The sequence below is a fragment of the Natator depressus genome, chromosome 11 (assembly GCF_965152275.1).
Source record: "Natator depressus isolate rNatDep1 chromosome 11, rNatDep2.hap1, whole genome shotgun sequence".
Classification (NCBI taxonomy): Eukaryota; Metazoa; Chordata; order Testudines; family Cheloniidae; genus Natator; species Natator depressus.
This window is the reverse complement of record NC_134244.1, coordinates 75687525-75701393: the sequence shown is the minus strand read 5'-3', so window position 1 is coordinate 75701393 and position 13869 is coordinate 75687525. Positions and strand designations below refer to the sequence as shown.

The 13869-nt window shown below is 49.1% G+C and overlaps 1 protein-coding gene across 4 annotated transcripts in view; it reads left to right on the top strand.

Annotated features, from left to right (window-relative positions):
- The first annotated feature begins 12006 nt into the window (after nucleotides 1-12006).
- ADARB1 (adenosine deaminase RNA specific B1) overlaps nucleotides 12007-13869 on the top strand; it is a 253319-nt gene continuing 251456 nt past the window's right edge. For 2 of the 4 annotated variants that reach the window (XM_074968188.1, XM_074968187.1), the window contains exon 1: nucleotides 12007-12072. The gene's annotated coding sequence lies outside the window, so the exon portion shown is untranslated. The remainder of the gene's footprint in view (nucleotides 12073-13869) is intronic. The other 2 variants (XM_074968190.1, XM_074968189.1) reach the window with 2 other exon arrangements.

Sequence of the window (13869 nt, the reverse complement as noted above, 5' to 3'; positions counted from 1 at the left end):
CAAGAAGTGTTTGTTAAGCCAGCTGAAAAAGTAAAGTACACTGACTTGATTCTTACATCTCTACAACAACAACTTTTGGATTCCATCAACCTCTACGTAGCTTTTACAGATCCCTGTCTTACAGAACACCGACAGTTGAGTGGAGTGAGGCACTATCAGCAATGGGGCTGCCATGTGATGAGGACAGAATAGGGAATTTGAACTCGAGTGGAATATCATACGACAAACGAATGTAGATTTGATTTCAACTTCTTCTTTATCATCACTAATGGTTCGACCCAATTTTTGTGCTGTTTCCTGGGATGAAAGAAGTGGGAATTCATCTCTTTCTACTCCCAGTCACAACAGCTACAGTTGAGCTTTCTTTTTCCTCATAGACTAGAATTTTGTGTTCTGAAAGATGTCGCCTTCTGCCTGATCATGAGCACATCATGAAGGACTGGGAGTACCTGACACGAGAAGCCACGAAAAACGAATGCACTGCATTCGAGAAATGCATTAACAGAGTTGTGCAAAATTACAACAAGGAACCAAGAAGGATGTAGGTACAGTGCTTCATAGTAGGCTTGTATAGACAACTTTAATTTTAAAACATGAGTTAAATCTAATAAAATGGTCATGAAACATTTTTCCATTTTTACTTTGGTGCCATACAGCCCGCCTTTGCCCTAACCATCTCACCTCTCATTGGTCCTCACCCCTTCCCCTGTATTTTTGAACACCCCCCCATCTCAATTTCTGTGGAAAACACTACAGTGAAATATATTTTCTGTGCGATACTTGTTAATATCACATTCTGTCAAATGCACTATTCAGCATCAATTACCCTGCTATTTACATTAGGAGGATATTTTTTTTTATTTCGCTAGACTGCTTTGCTGGCTCATTTGTTTGTGGGAGAAGCCTAAACCTCTAAAGAGCTATTCACCTCACTGAAAACACCACATCAGTTTTGCAATCGAACTCTTTGCCTCCCCACCATGGTTTATCTGAGTTTGAGATCCTCAGTAGCAACAATTATAATCATCCTATGCCATGTTTTATGGATATCATGAGCACTTTACCAACTGCAGGCTCAGGTATGGCTGTAAAGCTTGAGCAATGGTGTGGAAGAGGAGAAGGTCGCACATTTTCAGGCAGTGGTGGTAGGAGTGGTATTTGTGCTGGTGGAAGCCGGGGAAGCTCTGGAGCCACCAGGAGCACTGGGGAGTGAGGGTTGCCCTCACCAGTACAGAATGGGTGTAGCAGCATACACTCCACACAGTGCCTGGCTCCTCTGGGGTGCTAAGAACAGCTGGCCGGGCCATCTGCCCCTCCCCGTCTGCCATCAGGGCATTTAGGCAACAGCAACATTATAGCTTGCACATGCATGGGAGTGTTTGGGGGAGGGAAAGGGCATTTTGGCCCTCTTCTCACCTCCACCACCACTAATGTCTCTGTGTGATGGCAGCCATATTTTGACCCTGTAATAAATAGATAGGAACTGCTTCTGCCAGGAAAATTTTCAAGTGAGCATAGATGGCCCTCAGTAAGGGAAATAGGAAATGAAAAATACTTCTCTCTCCTTTCTACCCAGCCCCCGCAAGAATAAAATATACCTGCATGGAGACAAACCCATCTGGCTTATCTTTACCCTACAGACTTCAAAATCTCTTTCTGAACAAGCCCTTGCACCCCAATGAGACATTACCCCAGGAGCTGGCTGGAATCTGCGCTCCCTTTGATCAGAAACCTCTCTCAGTCAAGGCCACAGGACAAGTGCCTTGCTGCCTTCGCCTGCCTGCCGAGCTGATGAACTGTAATGGTCAGAGATCGCACCAGCCTAGACGTATATTGAACGCGAACCCGAAGGAAATCCAGGCTGGGTCGTTTGGAAGCTGAAGACTTTATACTTTCATCCCACACCACTGTCAAGTTTTAGCAAATTAGGACAAGTCAGCAAATAAAAACAACCTTATGTTCTTGGCGGTGATGGGGGACTTCAGCTACTCACGCATCTGTTGGGAAAATAACACAGCAGGGCACAGATTATCCAACAAGTTTTCAGAATGTATTGGAGACAGTTTTTTGTTTCAGAAGGTGGAGAACGCTACTAGGGGAGAGGCTCTTCTAGATTTGATTTTGACAAATAGGGAGGAACTGGTTGAGAATTTGAAAGTGGAAGGCAGGTTGGGTGAAAGTGATCATGAAATGATAGTGTTCATGATTCTAAGGAATGGTAGGAGGGAGAACAGCACAATAAAGACATTGGATTTCAAGGAGGCAGACTTTAGCAAACTCAGGGAGTTGGTAGGTAAGATCCCAGGGGAAGCAAGTCTAAGGGGAAAAACAATTGAAGACAGTTGGCAGTTTTTCAAAGAGATTTTATTAAGGGCACAAGAGCAAACTATCCCACGGCATAGGAAAGACAGGAAGTATGGGAAGAGACCACCCTGGCTTAACCAGGAGATCTTCAATGATCTAAAAATCAAAAAAGAGTCCTACAAAAAGTGGAAACTAAGTCAAATTACAAAGGATGAATATAAACTAATAACACAAGTATGTAGGGACAAAATTAGAAAGGCCAAGGCGCAAAACAAGATCAAACTAGCTAGAGACATAAAGGGTAACAAGAAAACATTCTACAAATACATTACAAGCAAGAGGAAGACCAAGGACAGGGTAGGCCCATTAATCAATGAGGTGGGAAAAACAATAACAGAAAATGTGGAAATGGCAGAGGTGCTTAATGCCTTCTTTGTTCCGGTTTTCACCAAGAAGGTTGGTGGTGTTTGGACATCTAACATAGTGAATGCCAGTGAAAATGAGGTAGGATTAGAGACTAAAATAGGAAAAGAACAAATAGAAAATTACTTAGACAAATTATATGTCTTCAAGTCAAGAGGGCTTGATGAAATGCATCCTACAATACTCAAGGAGCTGACTGAGGAGATGTCTGAGCCATTAGCCATTATCTTTGAAAAGTCATGGAAGATGGGAGAGATTCCAGAAGACTGGAAAACGGCAAATATAGTGCCAATCCTATAAAGAGGGAAATAAGGACAACCCAGGGAAATACAGACCAGTCAGCTTAACTTCTGTACCTGGAAAGATAATGGAGCAAATAATTAAGCAATCAGTTTGCAAACATCTAGAAGAAACTAAGGTGATAAGTAACAGTCAGCATGGATTTGTCAAGAACAAATCATGTTAAACCAACCTGATAGCTTTCTTTGACAGGGTAACAAGCCTTGTGTATAGGGGGAAAGTGGTAGACGTGGTATATCTTGACTTTAGTAAAGCTTTTGATACTGTCTCACATTCCCTTCTCAGAAATAAATGAAGGAAATGCAACCTAGATGGAGCTACTATAAGGTGGGTGCAAAACTGGTTGGAAAACCGTTCCCAGAGAGTAGTTATCAGTGGTTCACAGTCATGCTGGAAAGGCATAACACCTGGGGTCCCACAGGGATCAATTCTGGGTCCAGTTCTGTTCAATATCTTCATCAATTATTTAGATCATGGCATAGAGAGTACACTTATAAAGTTTGTGGATGGTACCAAGCTGGGAGGGATTGCAAGTGCTTTGGAGGATAGGATTACACTTGAAAATGATCTGGACTAACTGGAGAAATGGTCTGAAGTATACAGGATGGAATTCAATAAGGACAAATGCAAAGTACTCCATTTAGGAAGGAACAATCATTTGCACACATACAAAATGGGAAGTGACTGCCTAGGAAGGAGTACTGTGGAAAGGGATTTCGGGGTCATAGTGCATCACAAGCTAAATATGAGCCAACAGTGTAACGCTGATGCAAAAAAAGCTAACATCATTCTGGGATGTATTAGCAAGAGTGTTGTAAGCAAGACACGAGAAGTAATTCTTTCGCTCTGCTCTGCACTGATTAGGCTTCAACTGGAGTATTGTGCCCAATTCTGGGCGCCACATTTCAGGAAAGATGTGGACAAATTGGAGAAAGTCCAGAGAAGAGCAACAAAAATGATGCTCCCCGGCCATGATCTGGCCCAGCCAATGGGAGCTGCGCCTGTGGGCAGGGGCAGCGCGTGGAGCCCCCTGGCCACCCCTAAACCTGGGAGCTGGACATGCCGTCTGCTTCCCAGGCACAGCGCCACCAACGGGACAGTTAATGGCCCAGTGAGCGGTACTGACTGGCGCCACCAGGAGCCCTTTTCGACCGGGTGTTCCAGTCAAAAACTGGACACCTGGTCACCCTAGGCTCTTACTACAGCCTGGCTCTGACTTCTGGCCTGGCCTTGTGGGGAAGAGCTGTAGCAGGGGCCAGGGCCATGGGGAAAGAGGAGGGCAGGCGGCAGGGGTTGGGGGGAAGAGGAGGGGCAGGGGATGTGGACACTGAGGGGCTCTTGCATGTGTCCTGCTTTTGCCTTTTGAAAAGGTGGTCAGCCTAGTTCAGAGCCCAGCTACTGGTTCAGGCCATACAGGCGAAGTAGGGGCTCCAGCTGGGGACTTGGTGCTGAGCAGCTCAGCAGCATCAGGACGTAGGTGGTTGTGAGCATGCCCACTCTCAAATTTAGGGGACTTTACACTTGAAATGCTTACAGGGTTAGGATGCAGCTGAGCAGGGGCTCTGAGGATCTAAACTTTGGTCTTGGGTGGCTAAGGTGGCCTTTAGGCACCTAAATCCCTTTGATTCCTTTGTTGACCAGCTTAGGTGCTTCTGACAATCCCTGTAGGCCCCTGTCCGCACATGTAGGCGCCTACATCTATTTATGGACCTAGCCCTAGATGCTATTGTAAACAGTTTCCATAATATTAAGAAAAAACAGAAGTATTTGCTATATAACCATTTAGTTTAACTATTGAAAAGTTAAAGTTTTTGTGGTCGCAAAAGGGGCACTGCCAACTTTAATCAGATGCAGCCAAAATTTCTTTTTTCCTACTGTTGGTTTCAAGAAGGAGGCATGGTAGATACGCTGGAGGGTAGGGATAGGATACAGAGGGACCTAGACAAATTAGAGGATTGGGCCAAAAGAAATCCGATGAGGTTCAACAAAGACAAGTGCAGAGTCCTGCACTAAGGATGAAAGAATCCCATGCACCGCTACAGACTAGGGACTGAGTGGCTAGGCAGCAGTTCTGCAGAAAAGGACCCGGGGGTTACAGTGGATGAGAAGCTGGATATGAGTCAACGGTGTGCCCTTGTTGCCAAGAAGGCTAATGGCATTTGGGGCCCCATAAGTAGGGACACTGCCAGCAGATCGAGGGACATGATCGTTCCCCTCAATTCGACATTGGTGAGGCCTCATCTGGAGTTCTGTGTCCAGTTTTGGGCCCCACACTACAAGAAGGATGTGGAAAAATTGGAAAGAGTCCAGCGGAGGGCAACAAAAATGATTAGGGGACTGGAACACATGATTTATGAGGAGAGGCTGAGGGAACTGGGATTGTTTAGTCTGCGGAAGAGAAGAATGAGGGCGGATTTGATAGCTGCTTTCAGCTACCTGAAAGGGGGTTCCAAAGAGGATGGCTCTAGACTGTTCTCAGTGGTAGCAGATGAGAGAACGAGGAGAAATGGTTTCAAGTTGTAGTGGGGGAGGTTTAGGTTGGATATTAAGAAAAACTTTTTCACTAGGAGGGTGGTGAAGTACTGCAACGGGTTACCTAGGGAGGTGGTGGAATCTCCTTCCTTTGAGGTTTTTAAGGTCAGGCTTGACAAAGCCCTGGCTGGGATGATTTAGTTGGGGATTGGTCCTGCTTTGAGCAGGGGGTTGGACTAGATGACCTGCTGAGGTCCCTTCCAACCCTGATATTCTATGATTCTATGAAAATGTTCTGGCCCAAAAGAATAATGCAATCTCTGGTTACAGAAACAAGAGAATCTCGACTAGACGTAGAGAGGTTATTTTATCTTTGTCTTTGGCACTGAGGTAACCACTCCAGGCATACTGTGTGCAGTTCTGATGTTCACAGTTCAAGAAGGATGTTGATAAATTGGAGAGGGTTCAGAGAAGAGCCAAGAGAATAATTAAAGGATTAGAAAGCTGCCTTATAGAGGAGGAAATGGTGTCACAGAAGCAGTATGATTCTAGGATAGAAGCCCCTCATGCTGTCCCCACTTTGAGAGCCCCAAGAAAGATGTTATGGGGTTTGGGAGGGATGAAATTCCTCATCCGTCAGGGAGATAAGGGCACGGTGATGGCCCATGCTCGTTCCCAGCCAGCCTCTTCCTCACGCCTGGGAAATGCTCTCCACGGTGGTGGATTTTTGTGGGCTTACCTGTAGAAAGGCAGGGTGAGGAAGGGACACTTCACTATTAAAAAAGCTCTGTAACAGTAACCCCTGGAGTGAGCAGCGACTGACCTCTGCCATGGGACAAGGGTATAACCTCTGGTAACCCTAATCCAGATCATGTGACTGGGGCTAGGCTGTAAAATTTCAGTTTCCTGCCAGCTGCTGCCCCCTCCGCATGCTTCCTGCCTGGTCCCCCTTCAAATTGAGGGATTCAGGAAGCATGCGGAGCGGGCAGCAGCATTCCCTCATTCCCCTGAAAGCAGGTGACATGATAGAGAAACCAGAGGGAGTGAAACCCTTCAATCCGCATGTGGCAGGGGCATGGGAAAGCTGCAGTCCAGTGCTGCGGGAACATGAAGGGGACACCCTGACAGGCAAAGACATTCAGTAATTCTAAGAATATTGTGGTCAACATAAGGGAAAGGCAGAAAATAAGGGAAAGGCCAGTTGGGAAAGGCACAAAACTTGCCACCAGATCAGACAATTGAGTATCATGTTACAGACCTACATGACAACACTAAGTCACGTGAATCTGAACAGTAAATAAATGGACCAATTAGAGACAGAATTACTTGTAATATAACCAGGTCAAAGCAATCACATGATGCCGTGGGGTGCAGTGTAATGCATTCAATAAAGGAACCATTTTACAAGCATATGTCACTCTTGGCACAAACTGCAAAAAAATACTAAAGCAAAATACATTCTTGAACATACAGCTGAAGGACAAATCTATGCTGATGATGATGCAGGCAGAGCTCTTGGCTGAGGCTCTTAATAAATATACAAAGCAAATATCTGGTTGGTGATAGTAGAAGTAAATGAACAAAATATTAATCTCAAAATAGATACTGGACCTGACTGCACTGTAAATTACAGGAGCTTACAGAAGGGTTAATTACTCACCATAACGGCCACTCTTGATCTGGTCTTATCCAAACATTACTCCATTGCTGGTCTCTCTAACAGGCCCCGCATCTTGTCAAATAACTCTGCCCCTCCCTCACTGAATCCCACACTGGAATCTGCAGCCACCTTTGTCTCCCTCCTTAAACGCTTCCCCCAACCTCTCATTCCTCTTTACATGGAATCTTGCCAACATCTTCAGAAGTTGACTTAATCCAACATGACCTCCCACTCCCTGCTACCCCTCAACATGCACTCCTCCTCGCCTGTCACTGACACTGAGAATTCCTGCCTGGTCTCCTCCTTCCATATTCCCCTCCCAGACCCAGGGATAAAACCCACGATTCCTGATTTCCAATATTCTCTGACTGTCTAATAGTTATGTGACCCACGGGGTTAAGTCCCTCTCTTGTGGCTGGATGACATAAAGAATAGCAACTCAGGTGACAGAGGTCTATGCTAGGTATCTGAAGAACCAGTTGTCAACCCATGTTGATGAGCCACGTGGGAGGAGATCCTTGTGGCTGCATGAAATAGTTTGTTTTTCCCAGTTGTTGGTTTATTTTAATGGTTTATTGAATTCACACCATGAGAAAACATCCCTTAAAGCAGGCTTTCTTGTTAAAATCTCTATACACTATCAATTATGGTGACGTAACAAAATACAGGTGTTCCATGTTTTGATAATTTTTCACACATTTTGATTGTGGGTGACACACTGACAGATCTGAGGTTGACAGACAGGGTGCGGTAAAGGATAGTGTTTTCAGATGAGGATGCTGCTGCATGTTTGTATGCGACAGAAAAGAAGGCAGAGGAGAGGTTTAGGGACGTGACAATACATCTGATCTCCAAAGGTATTTAGGTGCTTGATTCCCACTGATTTCAGTGGTAGTTACAGAATAACTGAGAATCTGGGCCAGGGAGATCAACATCTGAGGGGGGTTGGGCAAGGGGAACAGGTTGAGGGATTGAAACTGGAGAGTAAATGAGTTACACAGAGCCGGTGACTGGGGTAACAGAAGCGATGGGAAAGGGTAGTGAAAGAGGTGGAAATGAGGGTTGAAAAGGGCTGAAAATGGAGGGATCTTGTCCAATTTCTTGGGAAAAAATCACGAGGCCCTGGGTGGAGAGAGAGAAGGATCGAACTACAAGAGAAGGCTTGAGAAGGTAGTCAAGGATGGTAAATAGGTGATGTGAATTGTAGGCATAGGACTCAAGGACGGAAGCTGTAGTTTTTTTGCAAGAAACATAGAGGTGAAGGGGAACAGGAATGTGTGATGTGAGCAGGGGTCAGGAACAGCACTGCAGTGAGAAAGGGGGTCAGAGAAATAAAGGGTTGCAGGGCGGTAAAGTTGAGGAATTTGACTACAGAATCAATGAAAGGGCAAGGAAAGGGGGGTGCTTAAAGCTGAAAGAGATTGGGGATGGTAGTGAATTGGAGGGCATGGAAAGGCCAGGTGAAAGGCAGAAATGCAGGGCCTGGCAGACTGTTACAGGTAATCAGATGGTGACTGGAAACTAGTTTGTAAGAGGTTTGAGAATAAGTAGAGCTCAGTGAAGATAAGGAAATGGCCTCATTGGTGTATGGGAGACTTGATGGTCAAACAAGAAGGTGAAGGCAAGAAAATGGAAGGCTAAAAGGTTGGACAGGTTGTCAACTCAAAAGGTGAAGTAGCCAAGATAGATTCTGAAGAGAGGAAGAGCCAGATGTCAAAATCAGAAAGGAAGGAGTCAGAGAGTTGATAGATATCAACAAACTTGGTATTATCCAAAAGTTTCATTAGCAAGCAACTGCATATATAATGGCATCAAAATGGCAAATTTGTATTCATTGCTAAAAACAGAATTAATTTCCATAAGTGGATCATCTAAAAAAGAAATCTTTTACATTTTCTTGAGGTTTCATCGGAGTCAGTTTTAGAAGGAAGATGTGTGAGAATCCCTTTATAAATGTTCCAGCAAGGATAAGGGAGTATGATGGAAAACAAAGGGTGCTTTTATATTTCACTGTTTGCAGTGTTGTTGAAACTGTGTTGGTCTCAGCATATTAGAGAGACAAGGTGGGGGAGGTAATATCTTGTATTGGACCAATTTCTATTGGTAAAAGCAACAAGCTTTCGAGGTTACACAGAGCTCTCCTTCGGGTCTGGGAAAGGTTCTTCAAGTGTGACAGCTAAACACAAGATGGAACAGAGAAGGAGTTACCACATGTTGCAAGAGACCATTCAGGGTGAAGTGGGCAGTTATAACTCTACAGTCATAGGATGAAGGAGGGCTAGTAGTTTACAGATTGTTGCAATGAGTCATAAATCCAGTGTCTTTATTAAGTCCATGATATTTGGTGGCTAGCAGAGTTATGTTTTACTAGAAAATTCATGACCAGATCCAGTATGAACTACTTCAGGGTAACTGCAATCAGTTAATTTGCAGTTAAAAACTGGTGAAAACAAGCCCTCAAGTCACGCCTACACAGTTCTTGTACTGATACAACTATTTGGGTTCAAGGTGTGATTTTTTTTAATCCCAAGAGTTATACCTGTACAATCCCTAGTTAGACACAGTTAGATCAGTATAGTTTATTTCCCTTCCCATATGGGAAGAGCTATACCAAGAAAACACTCCGTTATCCCAGTATAACTCCACACTGGGAGTTGTATCCTTTAATTATTGTTAAAGGATACAGCTTTTGTTCAGACCAGCCCTTAGAGAGTGAAATCCTCCCATGTGTGCAGGGCTAGGAATATTAGCAGTCTGTAATATATTCCTGTGGGAGCATGAAAGAGACTGAAAACGACTAGACAAAGTCACTCAGAAACCTCCAGGGTATGATGATCCATACAAGAATGGCACTTGGGAAAGGCTCGTTTTCTTTACAAGAAACTAGCTGCCATCTGAGACCACTGACCATTATGCTACAGACCAACATAATAAAGCTAAGGCCAGGTCTACACTAGAAATTCTTGCTCACATAGCTATATTGGTCAGGGGTATGATGAGATGTGATTTCTGTGATCAGTGTGGCTGTGCCAGCAGGAGCCTGTAGTATGGATACCAGCAAAGCTGCATCCGCAGTAGGAGCAGTGCAGTATACTGGTCTAGCTGGTACTGCTGGTACAGCGTAGCACAGACCTGGCCTGGACCAGGTGGATCTGGACAGTTAACTGGTGCAATGACCTAGAGAGTCAATTATTTATGGTATAACAGAGCAAGGTCAAAGCAAAGTTATTGCACGTAAGGGTCTTGATTTTGGAACGAACAATGGCTAAAATGCTTGCTGATGAAAGTTACATGCCCCATATTTCAGCTGGAGGCCTCCCCCTATTTGGGGGAACAGTGTCTCCCAGTTGCTACCAAGAAAGATGCCTGGACCCTTTTCTTTTACCCAGATGGTGCGGGATGAGGGGTTCACTCCCCTCAGGGGGCAAACAACTTAATTAGTTTTAGGAGAGAGAGGGTAAAGGGTTTGAGAGAGAGGGTGACAAATTTATGAGTGGGAATGTATGATGTGGTTGCTTGCAATGATCAGTATCAGCAGGGCTTAGTAGGCCTAGAGCTCCCTTCCAGTTTGTCTTATGTTCCTAAAAACTCATGCGTCAGCTGGCCACCTGCTGGGGTCAGGGAGGGGATTCCCCATCCCCTAGGTATTTCGATTTTGTCCCTTTACTCTGAGGCATCAGAGAGGGATACAGCTGGAGACGGGACAGCGGATGGGGAGGGCCAGGGTGCTGAGGTGGCTCTGAGCACTCGCGCTCTCTGGCAGGTGCTTGGCTGGTTCGTTCCCGTTCGCTTGCTCAAGGTCCGCCCGATACAGGGGCGAGGAAGGGCTCTTCCCCCAGGTCAGGTGGCCGGTGACCCCGGGGGTTTTCAACGTGCTCTGCAGCGTGGGGGTCTCTCACTTCCCGGCCAGTGCAGGGGCCTGGGTCTCCCCCGGTCTCTCCCCCCGGGACACGGAATCCCGCGGCCTCTGGCTCTGCGCTCCCGGGTCAGCGCGTCAGGGCACCGCGGCGCGGGCGGACCCCTGCCCTGGGGCGCACAGGTGCGCGGACCGGAGGATGCTGCGGTCTCTGCTGGCCCGACACGCGAGGGCGGTTTGTGGGACGCGGGGGAGCCCCGGGCCGCCCCAGGGAAGTTTCGGCGAGCAGCGGGAGAGCGGCAGCGCGGCTGCTCACCGCCAGCGCGGGGGCTCCCGGGCGGAGAGGCCCCGCCAGGCCGCCGTGCGCGGGGAGGCGACCCCCCCCGCAACCCCCGCACCGCAACCCCCCCCCGCGCCGCGGGCGCTGCACGCCGGGCGCCCGGGCCACGCAGCGCCAACCCGCCGCCGCCGCCGCCGCCGCCCACGGAGCGGCCCCGGCTCCGGACACCAGCGACCCTGCGGCGGGGGGCTGCCCCGGCCTGCGGGCCCCCGACCCGCGCCCAGCGGCGGCGGCAGCCGGGGTCCCGTGGCGAGCAGCGCCCGCGCGGCCCCTGCACCTGCCGCCCAGCCCCCTTCGCGCGAGGGCACGCGCCACGCTGCGGATCCTCGCCGCCCCGGGCGGGAGGGGAGCAGAGGCGCGTGCACGGCGCCGCACCTCCCACCAATCAGCGGCCGGGGTCGTGCCTCTGACTCCGCCCCCGCGGGGCCGCCCGGCGGCCTCTCTGTCTTCGTCACGCGCGCCAAGGCCCGCCCCTCGCCTCCTGCGGCCCCTTCAGCCCGCGGCCCCGGCGGGCGCGAGAGGCGCATGAACGCGTCGGCGGGCTCGCGCCCGCAGGGGCCGTGCAGCAGCGCGCGTGCGCGCGGGGCCGGTCGGCCTGAGCCGAGCAGCGCCGTTGCCCGCCGCCGCCCGCGCTCAGTGTCGGCTGAGGGGAGCGCGAGGCGGCCGCCGCCCGCTGGTCAGCGGCGGAGCGGGGGGAGCCGTAGGACCCGCGGCCAGGTGAGGGGCGGCCCTGGTGGGGCTCGCTGCGGCTGCGGCTCTCCCGGCACCCCCTGAACCCGCGCCGGGAGGGACCGCCCCGCCGGGACCTGTCCAGGTCCTGACGCTCCGTCCCCGGGCTGCGCCCGGCCGCCGCCGTGGCGGGCGCTGAGGGGACGGAGGCTGCGGAGCGCTCGGGGCGGGGGTCCCGGCGGTCCGGGCTCGGGGCGCAGGCGGCGGGGCGCGCGCTGGGCCTGCGGCGGGGGCCGCGTGCGGCGGCAGGTGCGGGGCGCCGCGGCGGGGGCCGGCCCCGGGGCAGGGCGACGTCCTGTTTCGCTGGACCCGCGGCGGGTGGCGGGACCCCCGCAGCCGGCCCGTGCGGCCCCGCCGGGGCGGGGGGACTCGGGTCCGGCGTTACAAGCCCGCGGCGGCCGCCGCCGCTGGCCCCCCCCGGCTCCCCTCGCCCGGGCGCGGTGTCCGGGGAGCGGGCTGGCTGGATGCAGAGGCGCCGAGGAAGCCGCCTGCATCCCTGGCATATTTGGGGCGGGCGAGGCTGCGAATTGCTCAACCCGTAGCGCAAGTTTGCTGGGGCGTGCTGCGTGCCGGGATACCGCGCTGGGGGGACGGTGTCGGGTTTGGGTGTCTCTCTCTCTCTCTCTGCAGGGAGTTCAGACACGATTAGGCCTAAAGACCGCTGATGATGATCAGTCCGTATGTGTGGGCGATCGCTAGCCGGCTTTACTGTGGCTGCGGGCAGATGCACGGAAGACTGTTCATAGTGTCCGTTTCTAGCTACCTAAAGTCCCTCGCATCTGTCTTTGTGCTGTGCTAGTTAAAACGCAACGTCTGTTTTGTTCTGGCAATTTATATCCTAGGTAATTGCCTTTAAAATCAATTGTGTAAGTCTACTCACTTCTCTCCACTCAACATATTGATAGCTAAAGCTAGAGGTTTTGGTTTCTTGATACTTAACTAAAATGCATTTTAGGAACCTAACATGCAAACATACCAATGCCTCTGTTTTGGGATTAGAAAATAGTATCATTCAGTCACATTTATAACACTGATTCAAATACAAAGGATCAAAATGGGTTTAAAGCATTCCATGTTCACTAAAATTACCTTTTAAAATTTATCCTTTTAAAAAAGTTGATAAAACACTATAAAAACTGACCAGGATCATCTGATCTTTAAATGTAGTTCATTGATGTGTGAGTACAATATTTTCAAGCTTAATCTTCTACGGTGCAATGGTCTTAGGGAGTGGGTAAGGTGAGGGGATTCCACTTTAAAATGTATTTTTTTCAGCAGTTCGCTCTTGCATTTCCTAACTGTAGATTTATTTAGAGTTGTTTATGCATAGGCACTGTCAACAAAACTTTTGTCTTTCATGGTTACTTAAAAAGTCCCCCCACGAAAGACAAAAGTTTTGCCGACGCAAGTGGCAGTGCGAACGGGGCTTTGTCAGCAGGAGCGCTCTCCTGCCGACAAAGCTAATGTCGCTCGTCGGGCTGAAAGTATTTTGTTGGCAAAAATGCCGACAAAGTACCGAAAAAGAGCGTTTATGCACGCTGACTTTTAGCAACAAGGATGTGTCGACACAGCCTTGTCACTAAAAGCTGCGTGGCATAGACAAGCCCTCAGAGTGGTATTACTCTAACAAACTCAAGTTCAAGAAACTAATAGAATTGAAGGATCCTGTCTGTAAAGAGCAACAATTAGAGAGGGATTGTGGGGCTGACCGAAGAAGATGCAGGCACACACATTCTTCTCAACCAGCAGACAATAGTGATGTAAAGAGAAGCACAATTCCCTGTA